This window comes from Pinus tabuliformis, chromosome 1_2 (genome assembly GCF_031772625.1).
Source record: "Pinus tabuliformis cultivar Carrire ecotype Pingquan chromosome 1_2, CPIR1, whole genome shotgun sequence".
In the NCBI taxonomy this organism is placed as follows: Eukaryota; Viridiplantae; Streptophyta; class Pinopsida; order Pinales; family Pinaceae; genus Pinus; species Pinus tabuliformis.
The window spans coordinates 1,081,009,968-1,081,022,617 of record NC_142298.1 but is presented as its reverse complement, the minus strand read 5'-3'; positions in this window follow the sequence as shown (position 1 = coordinate 1,081,022,617).

Genomic DNA, 12,650 nt, shown 5'->3' with positions numbered 1-12,650 from the left:
ACCAGGCACTACTGCTGCCACCAAAAACATGTTTTTGCCTTTCATGCAATCGCTAGTGTGATGTTTTGAGTTGGAGAAGCTGATATTTGCTTGGATTCACATGCTTAGACCATTTCTTGTTCATTTACCATGGCTTTCTCACATAGTTTCCTGTTCATAAAGTTTTGTTCAACACTTTTATGTTTTTAGGTCAGATTTTAGGTCAAATTAGACAAACTCTATTTTTCGGTTCTTGCTTGGGTCAGTCTTAAGAAGTAGGTGTGCAGCTCACTTGAAAAACATTCCAGCTTGTCATCCCTCCATAGCACAACCTGTACCAGCTCATCTTTCGTAGATTCCTTCACTCATTCACCACATTTCGCCAAACTGTCCTAATTTCTACGTTTTTGTGCAAAGTTGCTTTCTTCCCCTTTGAGCAAGTCCAACCCTCTCCTTCATTCTTGATCTTCATTAATAGAGTCCTAGACCCTCCAACACCTTCATCCAGCCTTCATTTCCTTTTTCCCACCATTTTTCCACCTTCAAACCTCCAAAAATCACTTTCAACCTCCTCTTGTAGAACTTCCTGTAGATCCCCTGCAACCTCCTGTAGAAGTTCATGCGAGTGATTTTTCGAAGTCTGATCGCAATGGAAGTCTCCAAAAGGGTATTAGGGACTTCTTAGGACCCCTCCACACCTTCCTCACCATCTGCAAAAGCCAACTCCATCCTCCTTTGCCACCAAACCTCTGCACAGTCACAATTAGTCAAATCACAAGCATAATAAATCCGCATAAAAATACTCAAAATTGCAAAAAGATGATTTCTTTCCATTTCTCTTTAGAAGTAGCTTGAATAAATACAATTTACCTTTTCAGTAATCAATGGCACCCATTTCAATAGTTTCCATCTCTTTTCTTGCACGATTAGGGTTTGCTAGGGTTTGAGTTCCATTTCAGTTTTCATTCTCTTTCTGCAAGTAGAATAGCCCCTGTAGAATTAGTCTTCTGCCATCATAGTAAAAGCTTCTTTTGAGAACTCATAGAAGTTGGCTTGAGCTCCTAGCGAACTTGTGCCAACTGATCCAGTGACAGCCTGCAGTAAGAGCTAGTACTTGTGCATACAACACCGTTTCTTCCAAGTTTGTTACAAACTACCGGGTTGATAAAAGTAAAGAAGGGAGCCCTAGGAGTTGCAACATTATTGCTGCAATACTAGAGCTCACTAGCTGCATTCGATGCCGCCATTTGCATGGTGTTAGTCCCAGAGGATGATTCTAGCAGTGAACATGTGATTTACTATTTGAGTAAGAGTCTCACTAAAATCCAGATTAAATACACACATGTGGAGAAGCTAGCCTTGGTAGCTGTGTAAGTTGTTCAACAATTCTGTCACTGTATACTTCTTCGAAAAACAACTGCCATTTTAGATTGTAACCCTATGATGTACATTCTCACTAAACAATTGCTAGGGGGAAAATACTGCAAGTGGATATTTATCTTATGAGAGTTTGATTTGGAATTTGAAAAATCCAAATCAAAGAAATCTTTGATTTTCGTTGAATTATTGTGTGACTTTCCTCATATTGATATAGAAACTATAGCAGAATATTCTTTTGGTAATTAATATCTCTTTATTATCAGTACATTAGATCCGTGATATGGAGACATCATTATATATCTCCAAACACAAACGTTTAGGCCTAATTTATCCAAAACTAATCGTCATCGAATTTGATACCAATCCCAACAATACAATATTATTAGCGACACTCTTTACTGTCATTGTGCCAATTCTATATTCCGATGTTGTTTGATTTTTCAAGAGGCCGTAAAAACATTAAATGATTGTCACTTTGGAGTGTGTGGCAGTCACATGTCTGGGTATGCTACTGCCCAAAAGATATTACGTGTTGGCTATTTTTGGCCGTAAATGTTTAAAGATTGCATTACTATAGTCCGTAAATGCCATAATTTCCAAATCTATGATTGCAAAATGCGAGCACCTCCAGCTCCTCTTCACCTTATATAGCTTTCGGTCCTTTTGAAAAATGGGGCATCGACTTCGTCACTTGTAACCCTCACTCGGCTGGGGGGCATGGGTGTATTATCCTTGCGGTCGATTACTTTACAAAATGGGCCGAGGGGATGCCTACATATAGGGACATCGGTGAAACTACAATAGTTTTCATTTTCAATCATGTGATTGCTTGATTTGGTGTCCCACAAGCTATTGTTACAGGCCATGGTAGTCATTTTCGTAACTTTATGATGGTCGAACTATCCGCACAACTTGGCTTTTCCCAAGATAGCTCTACTTTGTATTATCCACAAGCTAATGGTCAAGTCAAAGTTGTCAATAAAGTTTTAACCAATATGATTAAACGGATAGTTGGTATGTATAAAGAAAACTAGCATTCTATGCTCTTTTTCAGCACTATGGGCTTACCCTACTACTGTAAAAACATCGACCGATTTTACTCCTTTCCAACTTGTTTATGATTTGGAAGCAATATTACCCATTGAATGTGAAATCCCATCCCTAAAACTAGCAATCGAATTACCTACTACCTCTGCGGACGAATAATGCTTTGTACATTTAACTCATTTAGATGAAAATTGTCATGATGCCATACTGGCTAGCAAGGCTCACCAAAAATGTGTCAAAGCCCAATGTGATGAAAACGTTAATCCTCATCCATATTCAAAAGGTGACCTATTCTTGGTTTATGATCAAGCTCATGACAAATTAGCTGCATGGGAAGTTCGAACCCATGTGGGATGACCCTTATATCATACAATGCGTATTAGATAAAGCCGCCTATGAGCTGGTTGATTACAATGGTATTCCTTTGGGAAAGCCTATAAATGTTCTTTACCTAATGAAATATTTTGCATAAAATTTTGGTGAAGATTTGTACATTATTTACCATTTTTCTAGGTATGTGTGACAAATAATGTTTTTTACATTTACTGCTTCTCCTGCTTATCTCAATTTTACACTTGATTTGCAAATGTCGACATTCTCTCATACTTACATTGGCTTTGTTGATGGTGCTAGTTGTAGTACTAGAAATTTATCTCCCACAGCCTAGGTTATCTATTCACCCAGTGATGATGTAGTGTCTATTCATGGAATATGTCTCGATCAAACAAAAAATAAAATTGCGGAATATAGCGCGGTCAGTGAGCTATTAGTTGATGCCATCACATATGGTATCTGACGTTTGATCGTTAGGTTAGATTCGCAACTCATGGTATTACATTTAAATGGTGTATATACAGTTTGGAGTCCAACCATGTTAAGAGTATTTTTACGAGTCTGTCTCTTGGAAAGGGAATGTGATTACATCGAATATCAACCATTCCAAGATATTTAAACACATTGACAGATGCATTGGTGAATCATGTGTTGAATAGACATTTGCAACATTTGTAAATTAAAAAATATTCATTCATACATTGATCGAAATAAACATTGATAAAAAGTAGTAGATATTTCATTAAAATAGAGTTTGTATAAAAGTGTGTCTAAAAAATATGTCATCTGAGGACATAAGGCCCCGTGGCCTTTTATTTTCCGAATATGCTGACACCAAAAAGTCATAATGTGGTCCTAGAAACTAGACCATCTAAGCATGATGATGCTCATGATAACAAACGATATCGCGAGAAACTCGACACAGCAAATGTCTGAGAGGCCCTGGAACCCCAACTGCATGTCTCTGATAGATGCGTGGAATGTCATCGGTCCCAGTCTTTGGGATGTTGGAAGTCAACCTCTCAAGGTTATTCTCTAACTTTGTTAGGATATCCTCTACCTCTGGGTTCGTTGTCGCATCTGATATAGGCTTCTCACCTGGTATATCGAATCGTCTCACCCCAGCTAGTCGGGTTGGACCCATATCTGCACATGCATTTCAAATAAAAAATTAAAAATTTGGAATTATGTAAAAATGAGGAATTCTTACCTAGATCACCCCACTGAGTTCCGGATAGAAGTGGGATATGAGGATCATCTCTCTAATCCATCTCGGCATACGGGAATTCCTCAATCGGAACAATATGTTGGCCTAACTAGTCAAAAAATGTCGTATACCTCATTACTGGTCCATCACTTCCATGGCGTGCCATCAGTGCAACCCACCTCATCATGCGTGGATCCCTAGAACCCCCCTCATCCGCTAAAATTTGTTGTGGTTGGAGGATAAGAACCCTCTCTAGGGAAAAAGTATTAAGAATGACACCATAACCGAAATTCTTCAATTTTCCATTCTTGCACCTAGTCAACTGAAACTTCATAATCATTGCCACTACCTTGCACCAGTTGTATATCATGGATTCCCAGCATCCCACGACCGTCTACATCTATGCCCATGTGGCTAGATGAAGGGAAGCATTGCCACACCGTGTGAAAGAAATGGTCCTCAAGGGTAAAATCTCGATGGTCTAAATGTCAATTCTCCCATCCTTGGGTGGTGCACCCCTGCAAAGCGTCGTATATACCCATCAGTAGTATCTCCTCCCATCCTTGATCCAAATAGTGAAAGATCGGTTCCCCGATGAGACAACCTCGTCAAGAAGTATATGTCATTGGCATCAATGATAACAAGATGATTGACAATCACAAAGAATTATTTCTGGACATTCTAGGTCCTTACCGACCATGTCATCAGATCTACCTGAGCTTTCATCCCGGGAATGAGCCAGTATTTCAAGAGGCCACAATTCCTGAGAGTCTGCATGGTGGTGGGATCTACCAAAGCTGCCAAATCATTGGCTTCACGCTCTCTTTCCCTCCACTCCATTTTGAGCAATCAAATGACTTGAAATGACCATTTTAAAGCAATTAGAATCATTTTAAAAACTCATCTCATTTTTTTTTAGCTCAAAAATTGTTTAAAAATAAACCCCTGGCACCTGCACAACCGCCATTTTACTGACAGAGTGCAGATACGCGGTTTTTTCTCGTAGAATTCCTCGCAGGACATGATTTTCCGTGTGGAAATTTTTATCAACCTATGGGGGCCCGATTAGAAAAACCCGTGTAGGGCGGAGGACACATTTTTTAACAAAGTTTTTCTCTAAAAAAATAAATGAAAACTCAAAATGAAATTCTAAACGGATAAAAATGTTGTGCTATATCGTCCACTGGTTGGCTCGAAATTAGTCCTAGAAGTCTAGTGGTAAAAACTCCTCTCTCTGCTCTCAAATGGTAAAATTTCAAATGGTGAAAAGAATTTACTTTTTCCCACTTTTATAAGTTTTTGGAGTTAAAAAATATTATTTTTTATGTTTAAAACGTTTTTGAGAGGGAAAATGACCTTTTTGAGCAGTTATGACAATTTATTGAGTTTAAATGTGAAGGATCGGTTACGGAGCGAAGATGAATCATTTTGACATTTTAGCAAACTTTTATCACTTTTCATGCTCTTAAAAATTACAAAAAGTGAAAATCATGGAGTCTTCTTTTAAGCCCTTTTCAGACTCTTTCAAAAACAAAAAGATCGTCGAGTACTTGCTTGTTCGAACTCATAAAATTAAATGAACAACCGTCCGCTCAATATAAGTTTATCCCTTCTACGGACTGAGCTAGGACTGTTACAAAAAAGGTATACGTTGAAAAGACATGGTTAATAGAGTTCTCTCTTGTATTATTTTATCCTTTTTCAGACCTGAGAGACTAAAACTGACCAAAAAGTACATGATGGAGTCTACTTATGTTTTTCTTCTGACACTCTAAAATTGAAAAACGTCGAGATTTACTTTCTTCGGGCTCGTTAAAATTTTACGGTAAAAGAATTGAATGAGTTTCATTTTTGTGTCTTTTTAAAGCTCTTAAAAGGAAACAACATCGGGTTACTCATTTACTGGACTTGTAAAAAAACAAAACAATATAGGACTCATTAAGCATTACGGGACTAAATCATTTCTTCTTAGGGTTCATTAAAAATACTTTGATGGACTCATCCAAAGGATGAGCTTACAGTCCAAGAATATGTTATCCTCCTCAAGATTTTAAAAAATAAAGAGGTGCTTGCCAATAATGGTGGGTGAAAATTGGGAAAAGGTGTCCATTTTACATTATCATTTTTAAAATGTAGCATGTCGCTCTTGAACACGGCACTCTGTCACACTCATGTCCAGGTTGGGAAATCCATTTTCCTTACAGTTAATCAAACCTCATTGAAAGTATTCATGGTTTTGGGTATTATCGTTAAGTCAAATGTTGCCAAGGCATAATCGTGTTGTTATGTGTTCAAGGGAAGTTCAACCTCTGTTCAAAATCCCTTTGCAAATGCTATGCCTTCAATCGCATCGGCCATCCTTGAGTCAGTCCTTGCAAACTATTTTTAAAACTTGACACTATGTTTCGTGTCATGGGCTTTCCTACAACGGATCACTTCTTATCAACTTCGGCTCATTATCTAGGAAGTTGATTTATAAACCTTTAGTACCTTGAATCATGCATGCCTTAATGGAAAATTTCTCCCTTTCGACGGCAGGTTCTCATCATTAGCCTCCGATCGAACAATTATATGAGTGTTCGACTTCATATCACCTATTCACGCTTCATATATTGTACTGGAAGTACCTTGAGAACCATTGTCATTATTGGTGGTTTCTCTGGGGCTTGTTAACAATTCTCGTCATTGATTGGTAATTACATGGTTTTTGCCATGTTTGACTTTGAGACATTCACTCGCATGGTTAGATTCGTACTATAGATCGAGAGATGGGGATCAAGACCTTGGATCTAGTTTCATAAATCTAGGTTGCTAGGAAATTTTATATTCATGATTATGTAGATGGATGGTTGCCTCCATACTGTGTCTACTATATATATGATTTTAGTTTTTCCATGCTTTTTCATTGAGTTCGCTTTTACTCTGAGTATGGGAATGCCTACCTCAAAGATGATTTTTGATATATATTTGCATTGTATTCCTTGAATGTTCCCTGCAAGTTTCTGACCATTGCCTTTGATCTGATCCTTAGAATGATAAAGTTCTTCAATCTTTTAAACTTGTTTTACAGACTTCACACTTTAGGGAGAAATCTGTTACATGTCAATTTGTCACCATCACACTTGATCATTTTATGGGTCTTTTTACCATTCTTGAACATGTTCGAACCAACTCCCTCAGAAGTTAAGCAACCCAAAATATTTTGATATACATGAGAAATTTGAGAAAAATAGTTGTCACACCTTGTTAAGTTTCACTTGCGCCAATTTCTCTAGAGTTTCTCGCGCATGCGCTGAAACTAACTCTGAGAACAATGCAGAGTTGTGCTTTGTCTGCCACTATAAACTCGCGCAGGTGAATTATAAAACGTAAAATAAAAAGTACATTCTAAAAAAATAGTTGGTCGAATATTTCCCAACTGAAAGCTTCCAGGTGATGAATATTTGAACTATAACCCTGAGATGATGCATCTCCATCCATTTTCTCATGGTAGCCTAATCCCTCAATGAAGGAGTCTCATTCTCCTCTTTTGGATCTGAAATGAAGGAATCTCAATGAAGTATTTGATTAATACAAATTAACACTTTCTCCCATTCATTTGTCTTATTTGAATGATGAATGATTTACACTTGTTTATAATGTTTATTAAGGCAAGTTCATTTTCTAATTTCCTTGATCATTAGGCTAAGTTGTTTGGATTATTATGTTGAAAAGTGTGCAACAAGAAATGCTTGTTGAGAATGCAACAAGATGATGGAGCTTAGTGAAAAGAGTTGCCTTCACTAAGTGGGCCCGCAGGAAAATTATGGCGCAAGTTCTATTTTTGATCACAGTGTGGATGATCACAATGTGGGTGATCACAGTATGAGTGATCACAGTGTGGGTGACCACAGTGTGAGTGATCATAGTGTGAGTGATCAAAGTCTATTTTTCGACTAGCTGTCAAAAATAGAAAAGTCAAATATTATTGTCTCATAATAATATTTGGACTATAAACTTGATCTTATTCTCTTGGAGCACTTCAGGATGAGCTACGAATGTGGTACATGTAGATCCCAGAGGGAAATACATGGTTACCTATGGGATGACTAATATTTTCATGCAGGACTTCAGTTAGAACTCAAGTGAGTTGAGTTTAGTGGACTGGAGGTGCAGTTGATGGAGTTGTGTTCAGTTTAGCCTTGTTACTAGTTGTATTTAGTCTAACTGATCAATAGACTAGAGATGAGTTGGGTGAATTAGTTATTAATTAATTCACAAGTTATTAACTCATAATGCAACTATAGAATACATCAGTTAACTTAGTTGCATGTCAATGCATGTTCAGTTCAGCAGGGACAGGTGTTAGAGGATCAGATTGCTATCAGTTGTGACTATAGTTGTGCATGATGATTTGCACAATCATAGGGATTGAGTATGCCAATGAATTGGCCAATATCAAGAATTGTAGCCTGTGCTCACGTCCAACAGAGTGTGAGTGATTATTTGCAAGTCAAATACGAGTTTGGTAAGCCATTCTCATCAGTTCTTGAGCAGGTATTGAGCTGGAGAGGCAGGCAAGCAGTGGAATAGATTTGGAGATCAGATCTGAGCTGTATTGTGTGTAATAGGTGGAGCTGGTACTGGATTGCTTGTGATAAGCATTGTACTTTGTAATGTTACATGATTCAATCAATATAATATACAGATAGTGTGGGGTTTTTAGCGAGATGCTTTCCCCGAGATACATACTGTGTTAATGAGTTTGATTGATGCTTCTATGTGTGCCTGTGAATGTTTCTGCTTCTGTAAATTGATGATCAACATAGAGGAGATTATGTATTATACATGTTCCGCTTATAATTGTATGATCAGGATAATCTCTGTGAATATGTGTTAAATTATTCAAAATTTCTACATATTATATCATATGTGCTTTTGATCCTTTTATGGTCAATGTTTGTAGGTCTTATCAAGCATTGAAGAGTTGCATCGAATCACAACAAGATATCTTCATTGAGTATTTTTTTTAAAGAGGTAAGAGGCTCATCCATTAGCTTTAATTCTTATAATTCAAACAAGTTCAACTTAGGGAAAAAGTCAGTTCAATTGTCTTGTGTGTTTCTAGTTTCCGTCAAAGATCTAGGGAGATCGCTCTTGTCCGTAAGAGGGATTGTTTGGTGTAACAATAGGCATAAGCTATGTATAAGAAGTGAATTTAAATTTAAGGTGCCATTTGGTTAAGCTTATGCTTAAAGTCCTATGCTAGTATGGTTGCACAACTCAAAGTCAAATATCTTGAATTGTGCTACAAATCTTCCTTCTCCATAGAATCAAACCAAAAATTTGGTAGGGTTTCCTTTGGTTCCAATGGAATTCTAATGCCTTTGCCAACACATTAAATTCGATTGTCTCCTTCCTTTGAAAAAAATTGCTTTTTTCTTAAGGTATGAAAAGAGGATTTGAAATACCTCTTGCCTTACATCACCATCCATCCATCTAAGTGGATGACAAACTATCAACATATTGATATTTCCATTGTGGGTTATTTCTAATAGAGAACAACAAATCATAGGTTTGTACAATTGGAATGTAGTTGGTTCCATTTATTATTGCCATGGAATGAGTATCCTACCAAGATATTGATGTGTTAATAGGCAATGAAAAATGCAATAAGCATCTAGAATGGACCTCATCTACAGACATAATATCTAATGTAGTAAGCATGATGGTGTTTGGAAAAATAAAAACTAACAAAAAGATTGGAAATATGGCAGAAAACGTTTATGGTCATGGTAAAAAAGCAAGCGTTCATAAACATTCTCAGAAAAATGAATTTTAACCACATTCCCTTTTGCATGTTTCTTGCATCTTCCTTGTTATCTAAACTAAAACAAAAATATGTTTCATGGCCATGAAAGATTTCTAAAATAGATAAAGGAATGAGGAAAAAGTTTCCACTAGAAGAATTTGTTCACTAAGGGAATCCTTCACTAGCAATGAAAGATTCCCAATTCGTTAGTTATTTCAATGAAAATTTTGAGGAAACACCCAAATTATGAGAGGTATATTTGATGGAAGAATAAAAAACATAACTATAATGTTGAATGATCAACTAGATTTCTACCTCACCATTCATTGGAAGAAAACAACTTGTGACAAGCTAACAAATGTTTTCAAAATATACTCCTAAAACATAGGTTTTCGTAATGAGGAAGCCTGTAACATAGGCTTGAAAATTTGCTACTCAGGATTGATAATAAACGTTACCAAAGTAATAATACTAGAAGTTGAAGATAAGGATACAACAATCACCAAAAAGTGAAGATTCTACAAACCACAATGAGTGCATATTATATCGCATGATTTGTTTTGGTTATTATAATCTACAGTGTTCTTGCATGTAACTGATGAAGAAATGTAAGATGTGTAGGAGTAGGCAATTTTAGAATAATAAAACTAAAAGACTTAATTTCGAAGCATGTAATGGTGTTTGAGGCAATGAATTTTTAGAGTTAGAGAAACCATAGACAAACATTACGTGCTCATAAACTTCTTTAATGCACACTTGAGTTGCATGAAAGGTTCGTGCATCAACCTTATGTTAGCTTGTTTTTAATTTATCCCTGCACATATAGTAAAAATTTAAAATTTAATAAAAACTAAGATATTTAATAAATAAAGGAAAATAAAAAGGAAAAGGAAAAGACTTGTCAAGCGGAGCTTGCATGCATTTCATGTGTCTGATTGATTTAAAGAAGCCATTGCAACCTTCACAAGTTCCAATTACTATTGGATATGTCAATCCTCCAGTGCTCCATCAGTAACCACAGTTGAGTGCTCAATGAGTCACCGCAATTGAGTTAATGTTGGCCTGCTAACCAAGCTGTTCATGATCGCTTGTGTCAAAATTATTAATCATAAAATATCACTGCCATAATTCAATTAAGTAACCTCAAAAAAGTCTTCCTTACCTGCCCCAAGCAACAGGTGTCCATTCTAGGAAGTAATCACCCATCTTGTCACATCCCCTCACCTCCTCTAGTTGGTTAAAGGTAACCTCCAAAGAATTGAAGCTTCTGGTGGGCAGGACTTTGTGTATGCAACACCTGGCTTGGTGGGAGGGATCGAGGTAGCTAAAAAAAGTAGCACCCTTGGCAACCTTGACTCTAGCTTTCGGGAGAAGGCGAGATCTGTCTGTGTGGGATGGGGTAGTTTTATTTGAATAGGAAGTAGTCTGTTCACCTTTTAATCGTTGGAATTCTTTCATGCACCACTTAACTTCACTAAATTGTCAGTGGAGAGAAAGACATTATGCTTGCCTTAGGCTTGGCTCTTAAGGTTAGCGCAGTTAGCCCAGCTATGGGCGTGAAGCTCTACCTTCCCCTTTGTAATGGAACAATTCAAATTTCTTGTGTACGTTGTTTGTGATGCAATTGGACATCTTCATAACCATTTGATTCATGTTTGAGGCACTCTTTCAATGGCTTAATGATCTGGCACAATTAGATATGGTAGAGGCTTTAGATTGTTTGAAGAGGCAGGGCTTTTAGAGGCAATAAAATAGTGAACAACAAGGGACTCCTTGTTCGGTGATCAGAAGCAAAAAAATAGTCAATGAGGCCTTACTCTCAAACCAAGAAAACCAAGAAGGAATTAGTATACACGCCAAAATAGATCCTTTCTTGCTCCTAAAATCTAGGACCCCAGGATCCAAACTAGCCTCGAAACCTCATATTTTTCAACAAGCAGCATGAACAAGCTCTCCCACTCTCTCTAATTCTCTACAAGCTAAGTTCTCCAATCCCAAGCTCTCCCTCTCTAGCATTGTAACCCAATCTCTACGCAAGTGTGCTCAGGTTGCATTGTTTTTTTTATTCTTCTTTCACAAATTTCTCAACATTTTCCATAATTAATTGCAAATTCCAGTAAATTTGTTAAATTAGCATAATTCTCTTGGAGAATATTCTAGAGGTGAACTCGACCCACAAAACAAAATCCTCCAAGCTTATGGAAATGTTAAACGTAGGTTGTATTTAGTTCAAAAATTAAAATTTTGCTTTATTTCCAAACAAATGCAACATTCCTTGTTATTCAGGTAGACCAGATTAGTTAGAGAAACACTTTCTTTTAAATTTCAACCTAACTAAAATGTTCTTCAACAGGTAGTGGGAAAGGAACATCACAAGGATTCCATTTTCATGGGAGATAGGTACATTTTTGTAGCACAAATAAAATTTTGAACACAGTCATAATTTTCGTCTCAGTTTGTGGAGGTAGTTTTATTGCTTTGTATTGCATTGTTTCAGAATAATTGCAATTTCATAGAAAATCATAATCTATTACTTACTGCATATTTTGCAAGGAAAAGACATTTTGCATATTTTGCATAGAAGTAAAAGAAAGAGAAATGTTAATTCCTAGAAGCATAGAAAAAAATATTGGTCAAGCTATTTCTTAAGGATCCACAGTTTCTCAAGCCATTTCTTAAGAATCCACTTATAAGCTAATAAACAATAATATTCATTTAAGTCTTGTTGAACTGAAGTCCAACATACATGCTATATTAAGTTATTATTTCCTAGTCCTTGCATTTATCCTCATAGGTAAAATGAAAAAAGTATTTCTTCGAACAAATAAAGTTGTATCGCCCAACAACAAGAATTTCCCTGGAACAACTAGCACCAACGACTAACCCTAACCCCATTGCAGATTGAGTTGCATA